The sequence below is a fragment of the Coregonus clupeaformis genome, chromosome 37, assembly GCF_020615455.1.
Source record: "Coregonus clupeaformis isolate EN_2021a chromosome 37, ASM2061545v1, whole genome shotgun sequence".
Lineage (NCBI taxonomy): Eukaryota > Metazoa > Chordata > Actinopteri > Salmoniformes > Salmonidae > Coregonus > Coregonus clupeaformis.
In genome coordinates, this window is record NC_059228.1 from 6,775,731 (window position 1) to 6,787,991 (window position 12,261).

Consider the following 12,261-nt stretch of genomic DNA (forward strand, 5'->3'; position numbering starts at 1 on the left):
ACCGATAACGGCAATAAGTAATGCAACGTATTTACACTAGCGGGACCCCACTCTTACGGGAGGTAAATCATTGGAAATTATGAATTTGTTTTAATTTAATCTTTGAGGACCGACAGCTTTAACTCAATAAATGCTTGCACACATCGCACTGAATGTGGATCTAGCGTTCGCCTGCCGATCTTTCAGCACGCTGTTTTAGGGACCACCCACTGTAGACATCTGACTGCCGATGTTTTTCACCAGTTCTACGTGTAAAATCGGTGCGAACTCGGCTCGCAAATTGCGTTCAGAGGTGCTAAGTACTCGCTGTTGGTGTGTTTGAGCCCCGACTCCCCCCCGAAAATCTAAATGATGTTGTTTGTATCTCTTCAGCTATTTGGTCTCTGGATGCTGTAGCATTCTCAAGTCCCACATTTCCCATGGGATCATGGCACTTGTTGCTTTCCCTTTCAAATTCAATGATTTGACAGGCCTACCATGAACACGTTACCCACAATTTAAAAAAACACACTCATGTAGAAGAAACTATAATATCAGGGCCTGTATTCACAAAGACTGAAGTCGCTAGAAGTGCTGTCCATTACTGAATAAGATTACATTTTACTGACTCATTTACAGTATGTTAACACCTGGTTTAGACAGAGGCAGAATCAATTGATATAGAGACCTTCCCTGGCAAAATCCTCAGTGGATTATAACGTAAAGTAGACATGTATGGAAAAACTCTCTCTTTGAAATGATGTGTGGATTTGTGAGGTTTTGTATTATCAACTGGGTCAACAAATGAAAGCTCTCCCTTTCTCTGGGACTTTCTCACTTTGAGGGTAGTGGATGGAGTACATTCATCAGATAAGGAATGTGTAGTATATTCCCCATTTTTACACTGCACACCAGAGGATCCATACATTGGGGGTTATCCATTGACAATATTTTCCGGCACATTGGACATTCTAGAGATCCCTTCTGTTTCCAGAATTCCTTCAGACAGGCTTTGCAGACGCTGTGGGTACATAACAGGAAAACTGGATCCCTGAAGATGTCACAGCACACAGTACATCAGAGATCCTCTGGGAGGGAAGGTTTAGATGCCATTTTCTCACCACCACCGTCTCTCTTCTGTGATGGCTTCTGGAATTGAGGTTTACTTTCACTTTTGAAAACTTACAGCAGTGAGGTCAGTAGAACTTGGAAATAACCATTTATAGTAGATTATGCTGTTTCTTCAACCATCTTCAATGGATATTTGAATGTTGATTATTTCCAACAATTATAAGTCCATAAGGCAAATAAATAATTTAGACCGAATGTTGTGAGCATTACTGAATAGCTACATGCTACAGTGTGGTTCCGTTGTGAACTTACTTCTTCCTGGTTGACAGATAATACAGGGGTGGAGCTCTCTGCAAAGGCTGCATACATCTCACGTGTGTGTCTGTGTGTGTGTGTGTTATCAAATTGCAGAAAGAGAGCAAGCTCTCTCTTCAATACTGGACATTAACAAAACTCTAGCTCCAATTTACAATTACACAACACAATGTTGCCACTACAATATAATGGTATACCATTAAAAACATATCATCAATGGCAGTCATATGCTGCCTTCAAATGCTCTTCCGAATCTCTTATTTCTCAGTTGGTGAAATCATTGATACAACATGCGTGCGTTCAAGTGCTTTTTAAGTTAGAACAACTCTTCAACCACAGATTTAGAATAGCATTGCTAAGCAAGGTAACGTTGCTAATAATTCCTTAGCTACCTTGCCAACATTTACACATCATTAGCTATATCCACATCATTACAGGAAGGTTGTAAATGGCTTTGTCTTATCGTTGTTTGGTTGAAAAGGTGAAGGGTCAGTGATGACGCGTCAGAACTTCTGGGCAGAGTTTCCCACTTGGAGGGTTGTTCAAGTGGTTATTTCTGAGTTGGAAACTTGCATTTACGAATTTCCGACAGCACGAGTTTCCGACAGCACTTGAATGCACAAATCATTATCATGTGAATGTAGCTAGTTTGACAATATTGTCACAGTTAGTAATCTAGTTAACATATTTTTAGCAATCTCAATGACATTTCATAGGTTGAAAAAATTATTCAGACTTCAAAGGCACTTGAATGCATGCATGTCGTATAACAACTTCACCGACTTGGAAATACACTACATGACCAAAAGAATGTGGACACCTGCTCATCGAACATCTCATTCCAAAATCATAGGCATTAATATGGAGTTGGTCCCCCCTTTGCTGCTATAACAGCCTCCACTCTTCTGGGAAGGCCTTCCACTAGATGTTGGAACATTGCTGCGGGGACTTGCTTCCATTCAACTACAGGAGCATTAGTGAGGTCGGGCACTGATGTTGGGTGATTAGGCCTGGCTCGCAGTAGGTGTTCCAATTCATCTCAAATGTGTTTGATGGGGTTGAGGTCAGGGCTCTGTGCAGGCCAATCAAGTTCTTCCACACTGATCCAGGAAAAAAACATTTCTGTACGGACCTCGCTTTGTGCACGGGGGCATTGTCATGTGAAACAGGAAAGGGCCTTCCCCAAACTGTTGCCACAAAGTTGGGAACACAGAATCATCTAGAATGTCATTGTATGCTGTAGCGTTTAGATTTCCCTTCACTGGAACTAAGGGGCCTAGACCAAACCATGAAAAACAGCCCAAGACCATTATTCCTCCTACACCAAACTTTACAGTTGGCACTATGCATTGGGGCAGGTAGCATTCTCATGGCATCCCCCAAACCCAGATTTGTCCGTTGGAATGCCAGATGGTGAAGCGTGATTCATCACTCCAGAGAATGGTTTCCACTGCTCCAGAGTCCAATGGTGGCGAGCTTTACACCACTCCAGCCGACGCTTGTGTCACGTCTCCTCCCGTTGCTCCCCTCCGGTGCTCTGATTCGCCGGTCTACTGAGCCACCGGTCTGAGCCCACCACCTCGGCAACACCATTTGAGCTATGGAAGCCGCCCTGCTTCCGAGTCCTCACCCAAGGAGGTGGGCAGCCCCCCCTACACCACCACAGACCACAGATCTCCTGGCGGCTCCCTATCTAGGCGGTATGACTCCCGTCGCCGCTCCATGAGTGTTACGTCAGCTCCTATCACAAAACCATTGTTTTTAGCTCCCATAACGGTGACTGGTTATTCCTTCTCTTCCATTTCTACCGCAATGATAGATTCCGGATCAGCGGGGAACCTTATAGATAGGGAGCTGGTCTCTGAATGGGGGTTGCCCACCGTGCCACTGCCATCTCCGCTACACGTCACCTCACTGGACAACAAACCCCTTGGATCAGGCACCATTACGCACGTCACTCTCCCCATCACCATCACCATCCCACACTCCCGGAGCACCACGAGGATCTGTCATTCCACATCGTCACATCACCCCTTCACCGGAACGTCTTGGGATTGCCCTGACTCAGACTACATAACCCCACCATCAATTGGAGCACCAAGAGGATCACAGCCTGGTCCACCTCATGCCAGAAGACCTGCCTGCCGGTGGTTTGTTGTTCCACGTCAGTGGAGAGTCCGGAGTCCGCCCTCCAGCCCAACATTCCACGTGAGTACGCAGATCTCTCCGATGTCTTCTCTTCATTAAAGGCTACGTGTCTCCCTCCTCACAGGCCCTGGGACTGCGCCATTGACCTGCTGGAGGGACAACACCCCCCGAAGAGTCGCATTTACCCCCTTTCCATGGCGGAGACTGAGGCCATGGAGAAGTATGTGGCGGAGACCCTGAAACAGGGGTTCATCAGACGCTCTACCTCTACTGCCTCCGCCAGCTTCTTCTTCGTGGCCAAAAAAGACGGAGGACTGGGGCTGAACGAAGTCATCACCAAGTACCAGTACCCCCTCCCTCTGGTTCCGTCGGCCATCGAGCAGCTACGAGGGGCCCGGTACTTTACCAAGTTGGACCTGAGGAGTGCCTACAACCTGATCCGAATCCGGGAAGGAGACGAGTGGAAGACGGCATGTGTACTGTGTCATGCCCTACGGCCTCACCAACGCACCATCTGTGTTCCAGTCCTTCGTCAATGACATGTTCCGGGACACGCTGAGTAGACAGGTGGTGGTGTACATCAACGATATCCTGATCTACTCGGCTACGTTCGAGGAGCACGTCAGGCACGTCCGAGCTGTCCTACTCCGCTTCCGGGAACACAGCCTGTTGGTGAAGGGGGAGGAATGCGAATTCCACCAACATGCCATCTCCTTCCTGGAATACCAGATCAGTCCTCAGGGGGTGTTCAGGGAAGGAGTGAAGACGGACGCCGTCAGGTCATGGCCAGTTCCCACCACCATCAAGGGCCTACAGAGCTTCCTGGGCTTCGCTAATTTCTACCGACGTTTCATCAGGTCCTTCAGCTCCATAGCCGCCCTGCTCACCTCTCTCCTTAAGGGTGGGCCTCAGAAGCTGGCCTGGAACCCTGAGGCTGACGCTGCCTTCAAGAGGCTGAAGGAGAGGTTCACCACAGTGCCCATCCTAAAACACCCAGATACATCTCGTCCTTTCATCCTGGAGGTGGACGCATCGGAGGAGGGCGTGGGTGCGGTCCTCTCCCAGCGGCACAGTAAGCCAGAGAAAATGTATCCCTGTGCCTTTTTCTCTAAAAAGCTTACCCCCGCAGAGAGGAACTATGGCGTTGGAGAAAGGGAGCTGTTGGCAGTGGTTCGCTCTGGAGGAATGGAGACACTGGCTGGAGGGCGCAGTCCATCCATTCCGAATTTGGAGCACATACGGGCAGCGAAACGGATGAACTCTCGTCAAGCCAGGTGGGCCCAATTTCTCACTCTCTTCCAATTCATTCTGTCCTACCGCCCAGGATCCCAGAATGTGAAGGCCGACGCACTCTCCAGGATGCACCATACCGGAGAAAGGAAGGATCTGGGGGTCCTATCCTGCCCTCGTCTCTCATCGTTGCTCCTGTCGTTTGGGATGTGGACGAAGACATCCGCCTGCCGGCTCAGGAGGACCCAGCGCCTGTCAGCGCCCCTCCGGGGCGCGTGTATGTACCCACCAGTGTCTGGGACCGCCTGCTGATCTGGGCGCACACCACCCTTACAGCAGGGCACTCTGGTATTACGCGCACCCTGCATTCTCTAGCCCAAAAATACTGCTGGCCCACCTTGGCTTCTGATGTCTCCCGCTACGTCAACTCCTGTTCTGTATGTTCCCAAACAAAGACACCTCGGAACGCCCCGGCAGGCAAACGAGTTCCTCTCCCAGTGCCTCAGTGACCTTGGTCACACCTGTCCATAGACTTCATCACAGTCATGGTGGTCGTAGATCGGTTCTCCAAATCATGCCGTTTTTTGCCACTAATTGGTCTTCCTTCTGCTGTCCAGGTCACTGAGTTCCTGTTCCAACAGGTCTTCCGGCATTATGGACTTCCGGAGGACATAGTCTCGGACCGCGGCCCCCAATTCACCTCCCGAGTGTGGAAGGCTTTCCTGGAGAAGATCGGGGCCGAGTGGTCGAGGTTTCTTCCTTGGGCAGAATATGCCCAGAACTCCCTTGTTCACTCCTCCATGGGGCTCACTCCCTTCCAGTGCGTCCTGGGGTACCAGCCGGCCCTGGCCCCTCGGACACCCAGCCAGACCGATGCGCCCGCTGTTGACGAGTGTTTCCATAGGGCCGGACAGGTCTGGGACGCCGCCCATGTCCATCTCCAGAGGGCCATTTGTCGGCAGAAGGACCAAGCCGACCGCCACCGCAATGAGGCCCCTGTATTCCAGCCTGGGGATCGTGTCTGGCTGTCCACAACAAACCTCCCTCTCCGCCTGCCCTGCAAGAAACTGAGCCCCCGGTTTGTGGGGCCATTTTAGGTCCTCTGGCGGATAAATGAGGTATCATACCGGCTGCTCCTTCCCCCTCACTACCATGTCTCACCCACTTTTCATGTGTCTCTCCTCAGGCCGGTGGTTCCTGGTCCTCTGGCGGATGCCGTCCCCCGGGGTATGCCTCCTCCGCCCCTGGACATTGACGGGAGTCCGGCATTTGCGGTGAGGGACCTGCTGGACTCCAGGTTCCGTGGGGGACGGCTCCATTACCTGGTGGACTGGGAGGGGTATGGTCCTGAGGAGAGGAGCTGGGTTCCGGCTGGGCATTCTGGACCCCAACCTAATTCGGGACATCCAGCGTCGCCGCCCTGACCGGCCCGCTCCTCGTCCTCGGGGTCGTCCTCCTGGCCGGCGACGTCCAGCAGCTGGAGCCGCGTGTCCGGGGGAGGGGGGGAGGGGGAGGGGGTGTACTGTCACGTCTCCTCCCGTTGCTCCCCTCAGGTGCTCTGATTCGCCGGTCTACTGAGCCACCAGTCTGAGCGCACCAGCTCGGCAACACCGGAATCGAAACTCAACGCACCCTAATCACCTCCAGCGCACCTGCACCTCATCATCTCATCACCACCCCTATTTAGCCCTGGACTGTTCTGGATGATGTTGTGTGTGATTGTTTAGCTTCGTGTCGTTTACTCGATCTTTGTTATTTCTCTTTGTCACTGTTTAGTAAACCTTGACCTTGTTAATTCCTGCATCTGCATCCTGCCTCTTCGTATACTCAGTACTCGTCACAGCTTGGCATTGCGCATGGTAATCTTATGCTTGTGTGCGGCTGCTCGGCCATGGAAACCCATTTCATGACGCTCCAGATAAACAGTTATTGTGCTGACGTTGCTTCCAGAGGCAGTTTGGAACTCGGTAGTGAGTGTTGCAACCGAGGACAGATGATTGTTATGCCCTCGGCCTTCCCGTTCTGTGAGCTTGTGTGGCCTACCATGTCGCGGGTGAGCCGTTGTTGCTCCTATATGTTTCCACTTCACAATAACATCACTTACAGTTGATCGGGGCAGCTCTAGTCGGAAGTTTACATACACTTAGGTTGGAGTCATTAAAACTCGTTTTTCAACCCCTCCACAAATTTCTTGTTAATAAACTATCGTTTTGGCAAGTCGGTTAGGACATCTACTTTGTGCATCACACAAGTAATTTTTCCAACAATTGTTTACAGACAGATTATTTCACTTAATCACAATTCCAGTGGGTCAGAAGTTTACATACACTAAGTTGACTGTGCCTTTAAACAGCTTGGAAAATTTCAGAAAATGATGTCATTGTTTTAGAAGCTTCTGATAGGCTAATTGACATCATTTGAGTCAATTGGAGGTGTACCTGTGGATGTATTTCTAGGCCTACCTTCAAACTCAGTGCCTCTTTGCTTGACATCATGGGAAAATCAAAAGAATTCAGCCAAGACCTCAGAAAAGAAAATTGTAGACCTCCACAAGTCTGGTTCATCCTTGGGAGATATTTCCAAACGCCTGAAGGTACCACGTTCATCTGTACAAACAATAGTACGCAAGTATAAACACCATGGGACCACGCAGCCGTCATACCACTCAGGAAGGAGACGCTTTCTGTCTCCTAGAGATGGACGTACTTTGGTGCGAAAAGTGCAAATCAATCCCAGAACAACAGCAAAGGACCTTGTGAAGATGCTGGAGGAAACAGGTACAAAAGTATCTATATCCACAGTAAAATGAGTCCTATATCGACATAACCTGAAAGGCCGTCAGCAAGGAAGAAGCCACTGTTCCAAAACCACCATAAAAAAGCCAGACTACGGTTTGCAACTTCATATGGGGACAAAGATCGTACTTTTTGGAGAAATGTCCTCTGATCTGATTAACCAAAAATATAACTGTTTGGCCATAATGACCATTGTTATGTTTGGAGGAAAAAGGTGGACTTGCAAGCCGAAGAACACCATCCCAACCTTTAAGCCCGGGGGTGGCAGCATCATGCTGTGGGGGTGCTTTGCTGCAGGAGGGTCTGGTGCACTTCACAAAATAGATGGCATCATGAGGAAGGAAAAGTATGTGGATATTTTGAAGCAACATCTCAAGACATCAGTCAGGAAGTTAAATCTTGGTTGCAAATGGGTCTTCCAAATGGACAATGACCCCAAGCATACTTCCAAAGTTGTGGCAAAATGGCTTAAGAACAACAAAGTCAAGGTATTGGAGTGGCCATCACAAAGCCCTGACCTCAATCCTATAGAACATTTGTGGGCAGAACTGAAAAAGCGTGTGCGAGCAAGGAGCTCTACAAACCTGACTCAGTTACACCAGTTCTGTCAGGAGGAATGGGCCAAAATTCACCCAACTTATTGTGGTAAGCTTGTGGAAGGCTACCCGAAACTTTTGACCCAAGTTAATCAATTTAAAGGCAATGCTACCAAATACTAATTGAGTGTATGTAAACTTCTGACCCACTGGGAATGTGATGAAAGAAATAAAAGCTGAAATATATAATTCTCTCTACTATTATTCTGACATTTCACATTCTTAAAATAAAGTGGTGATCCTAACTGACCTAAGACAGGGCATTTTTACTAGGATTAAATGTCAGGAATTGTGAAAAACTGAGTTTAAATGTATTTGGCTAAGGTGTATGTAAACTTCTGACTACAACTGTATATTTTCCCCCTGTTTTTAATCACTTCAAGACTCAAAAACTAAGTACTGTGATGTTTTTGTCTTGTGAGATTGTTGCTGTTTTTTTGCCTGTTTTGCATGTTATTTTGGCATTAATACGCGTCATATATCAGTTTGCAAAAATGTTTAAAAAAATTATCCTTGTGCTAATAAAGTCGCATCCAAACATGGTCTCTTTTTTGCTTTCTTGAGTAAGGCAGCACCAAAATTCTGTTGTTTCAGCCTAGCTCAGTGCTTTCTGTGGTGGTGGGGCAGCCAGCGGAAACTACGGAGCGCAGGGGTTGGTAATGTTCTTTAGTTGCGCCGTGATTGGCTCAGTGTTTTGTCACTCATGGGGACACTACGTCGCCGCAAAATCTACAGGTAGAGCTCGACAATTCAAGCCTCTTGGGTGCTACCATAGGGTTACATTAGAAGTGCCCATCCAAGAAGGCTCAAGGTCACTGGCCACAGATAAAATGATGTCAAATCACATTATATCTACAGTAGCTTTGATTGGACTGATCATGTCAACATCATACTTTCAAAATCTTAGCTAGCAAGCTAGCAGTCATCATCATGAATCAAGTCGACAATCTACTGGCAAATCCTTTTCAATCCTTGACATATGAAGATAAATAATTAAGAGAAATTATAGATAAAACGTATCGGTGCTCATCGGCCATTACTCAAGAAGTTGGAAATCGCAAATTCAACAATGAGTGGTTTGGAAGGAATCAGTGGCTAACTGCAAGCATTGCAAAGCAATCACTAGCCTGCTATTCGGTGGAGTGAGTGTGTGGTCCAAGTATGGGTTTAAGGGTCTCTTTTCCAAGCTTAAAATGATAAACATTCAACATTGGCCATGCTGTCAATCCAGCATGACTTCTGCCACGCTCAAAACAACTGGAAACTTGGAACTGGGAAATCTCAGACTTCGGTGAGTTCAAGACAACTGGGAACTCTGAAAGAAATGAGCTCCGACTGGAAAAATAAGTGTTATTCATTTTTCTCCCCAATTTCGTGATATCCAATTGCGATCTTGTCTCATTGCTGCAACTCCTCAATGGGCTTGGGAGAGGCAAAGGTTGAGTCTTGCGTCCACCGAAACATGAGCTGCCAAGCCACGCTGCTTCTTAACACTCATTGCACCAATGTGTCAGAGGAAACACCGTTCAACTGACGGATTGCCTCTCATCCACTCGTCGTCTCCTTATGCCATAGTTTGTACATCTCAATTGTCAGTAGAAACCACATTCGTTTAAGCAAGTCAGCCATATCAGCTATGTTTTTTTTTATGGCAGTAAATGAGGCTGAATGAACTGTTTCGCTGCCAGACAAGGCTCCGCTGATAGCCAGGTGTAGCAGTGGTAAGGTGTTGGGACTGCTTTTGGGACTTTATGTAGGCCCTAACAGTTTGTGGGCACCGTTTGTCACCGTTATAGTGCAATTAATGTACTGTTTAGTGTTGTGTTGTGTTGTGTAGTGGCTTTGCTGGCATGCCACAAAAACTGGGGGTTGTTTTCCCCACCAAGATTGACATGCTAAAATCGCCACTGCTTCAACATCTAGCTACATATTGAACTTCCATCCTCTCAGGCCAGGGGCACAACAATGAATTAATTAATGGTTGGATCAGAATCACCTTTATAATCATTGGCCAGTACGGCGAATTAAGTACAACTACAAGTCCAAATCCCTATCTACATCCATGGCTAATTTAGGAAAGGGCCAATTTTAGCTAGCTAGGTAGCTAGCCACCAGAGGACAACAACACAACGAGATGCAACAATTCAAGTTGTTTCTGTCAATGACGTATGCTCTCAATGCGATTTGATAGGAGTGACGGCAAAATCCAAACTGGCTTCCCTTGACACTTTTTTTGGGTGCGCCAGGACCATTCACAGTTGAGCTCGCTCAGTTTAGCTCAACGCTGATTGGCACATTTTGTATACTTTTTTTTTTATCAAGGGAGGCCAAATGCTCGCTGGCTTCCCTTGCATTCAATGCTACAGGCGGCAACAATGTCATACTCGTTTGGACCAGACAGCATCAGATAGATGGCCTACACGTAGAGAGACAGAGGGGTGCTGTTTCACTAGCTTGGATGCTTTCTCCTTTGAGATACATTCAGCCTCTTGCAAATTGAAGGAAAATGTATATTTCTTTCTTGGACTTTATCTGGGGCAAGACTGGCTTCCCTTGGCAACCATCAATACGTGTCACTGGCTTTGATCTAACTTTATTAAAAAGCATCATTCTACATTCATCACTGAAATTTGCCAGAGTAGCCTGTTCTCTGGGCAGCCGAATGAGTAGAGCAGAGACTGTGCGTAAAGTAGAGAATCCCACACAAGCGCAGAAGCTTCAGATTTTATGCTATTGGGAAGAGGCTTCCGAAGAATTCGGAACCGCAGCAACTCCATAACAAATAAGTGTACAATTTTTTTTATAATACATGTTTCTTTTAAAGAAAGCTCACTCTCCCTAATGTGTGATTCAGGACTAACAGAGAAACTCATATTCATTGTAGATATGTTTCAGCTGAGGTTCCACAGCACAGATAGCTACAGAAATGTAGCCTTCCCTTCAGCACAGCTTCAAAATCAAGGATCGTTGATAAGAAGCTTTGTTCTGAGGCTTGACAGATGTCATGTGACAAACTCATGTCTAATATTTCAGGAGTCCAACACAACTTGCTTGTGGAGGACAGTTTACTGTGAATGTATACTTATGTATAAGACAAGACATACAGGAAAAACACATCCTCTGGATCACTTCCCAAAAGACACTAAATTCCCTCTATACATCACTGCACCAATGTGTCAGAGGAAACACTGTTCAACTGACGGATTGCCTCTCATCCACTCGTCGTCTCCTTATGCCATAGTTTGTACATCTCAATTGTCAGTAGAAACCACATTTGTTTAAGCAAGTCAGCCATATCAGCTATGTTTTTTTTTTATGGCATTAAATGAGGCTGAATGAACTGATTCGCTGCCAGACAAGGCTCCGCTGATAACCAGGTGTAGCAGTGGTATTATACATCACATTAAAGATCACACCTTACCTACAATATTCTTTGTAAACCAGATCAACCAGCCTGGAGTAGGAAGCTCTCTCAGATAGTCAACAAGCCTCCGACTCTAGACAGACCCTCTTCAAGATCTCGTTCTCCCCCTTCTGACCTCTGAGACTAACTGGGTGAGGTGATACGGACTGGGCCCTGCACCCTCTGCTTTAGGTGCCCAGTTCTAACCTTGAACCAGACCAACAAGGGGAGTCTGGGGTTCTGGTTGATTTCAGCACAAGGCGTGCCCAGATGGACCTGTCACCACATGCCATCTGGGAATGTGGCACTCACTCAACAACTGTAGCAGATCATATCAAAACATTCAGCCCCCCATCCAAACCCAGCCTATGCAGAATAGACTGGACATTACAAGATGTCTGGAATTAGCTACTGGACAACCCTGGGGCTTGACTCACATGCTCTCTAACTGTTGTCTTACTGTGTTGATAACCTACACTGGTCAGTCAATCCATTTCACTAAGGTCATTAACAACATGTGTGCATAATACTAACATACTGAAATGTAATTATGGTCTTTGTAGAACTGTAAAAGTGCATGGTGACAGTCGTATGTGCTTTGTGATTTTTTCATCCAGCTTCCAACTGTCTTTCTCAGGAGCATGAGAAGAGATATAAGATATTCAAAAAAAATAAAAAAAAATAATGAAAATGACAAATGAGAGGAATGTGGACACTGGTATGG

The 12,261-nt window shown here is 47.0% G+C and overlaps 1 protein-coding gene across 1 annotated transcript in view; it reads right to left on the minus strand.

Annotated features, from left to right (window-relative positions):
• The window catches only part of LOC121553169 (sorbin and SH3 domain-containing protein 1), an 84,221-nt gene extending 72,491 nt beyond the window's left edge, over positions 1–11,730 (minus strand). The window contains exon 1 of the mRNA XM_045211518.1: positions 11,556–11,730. The gene's annotated coding sequence lies outside the window, so the exon portion shown is untranslated. The remainder of the gene's footprint in view (positions 1–11,555) is intronic.
• Between the last annotated feature and the right edge of the window lie 531 nt (positions 11,731–12,261).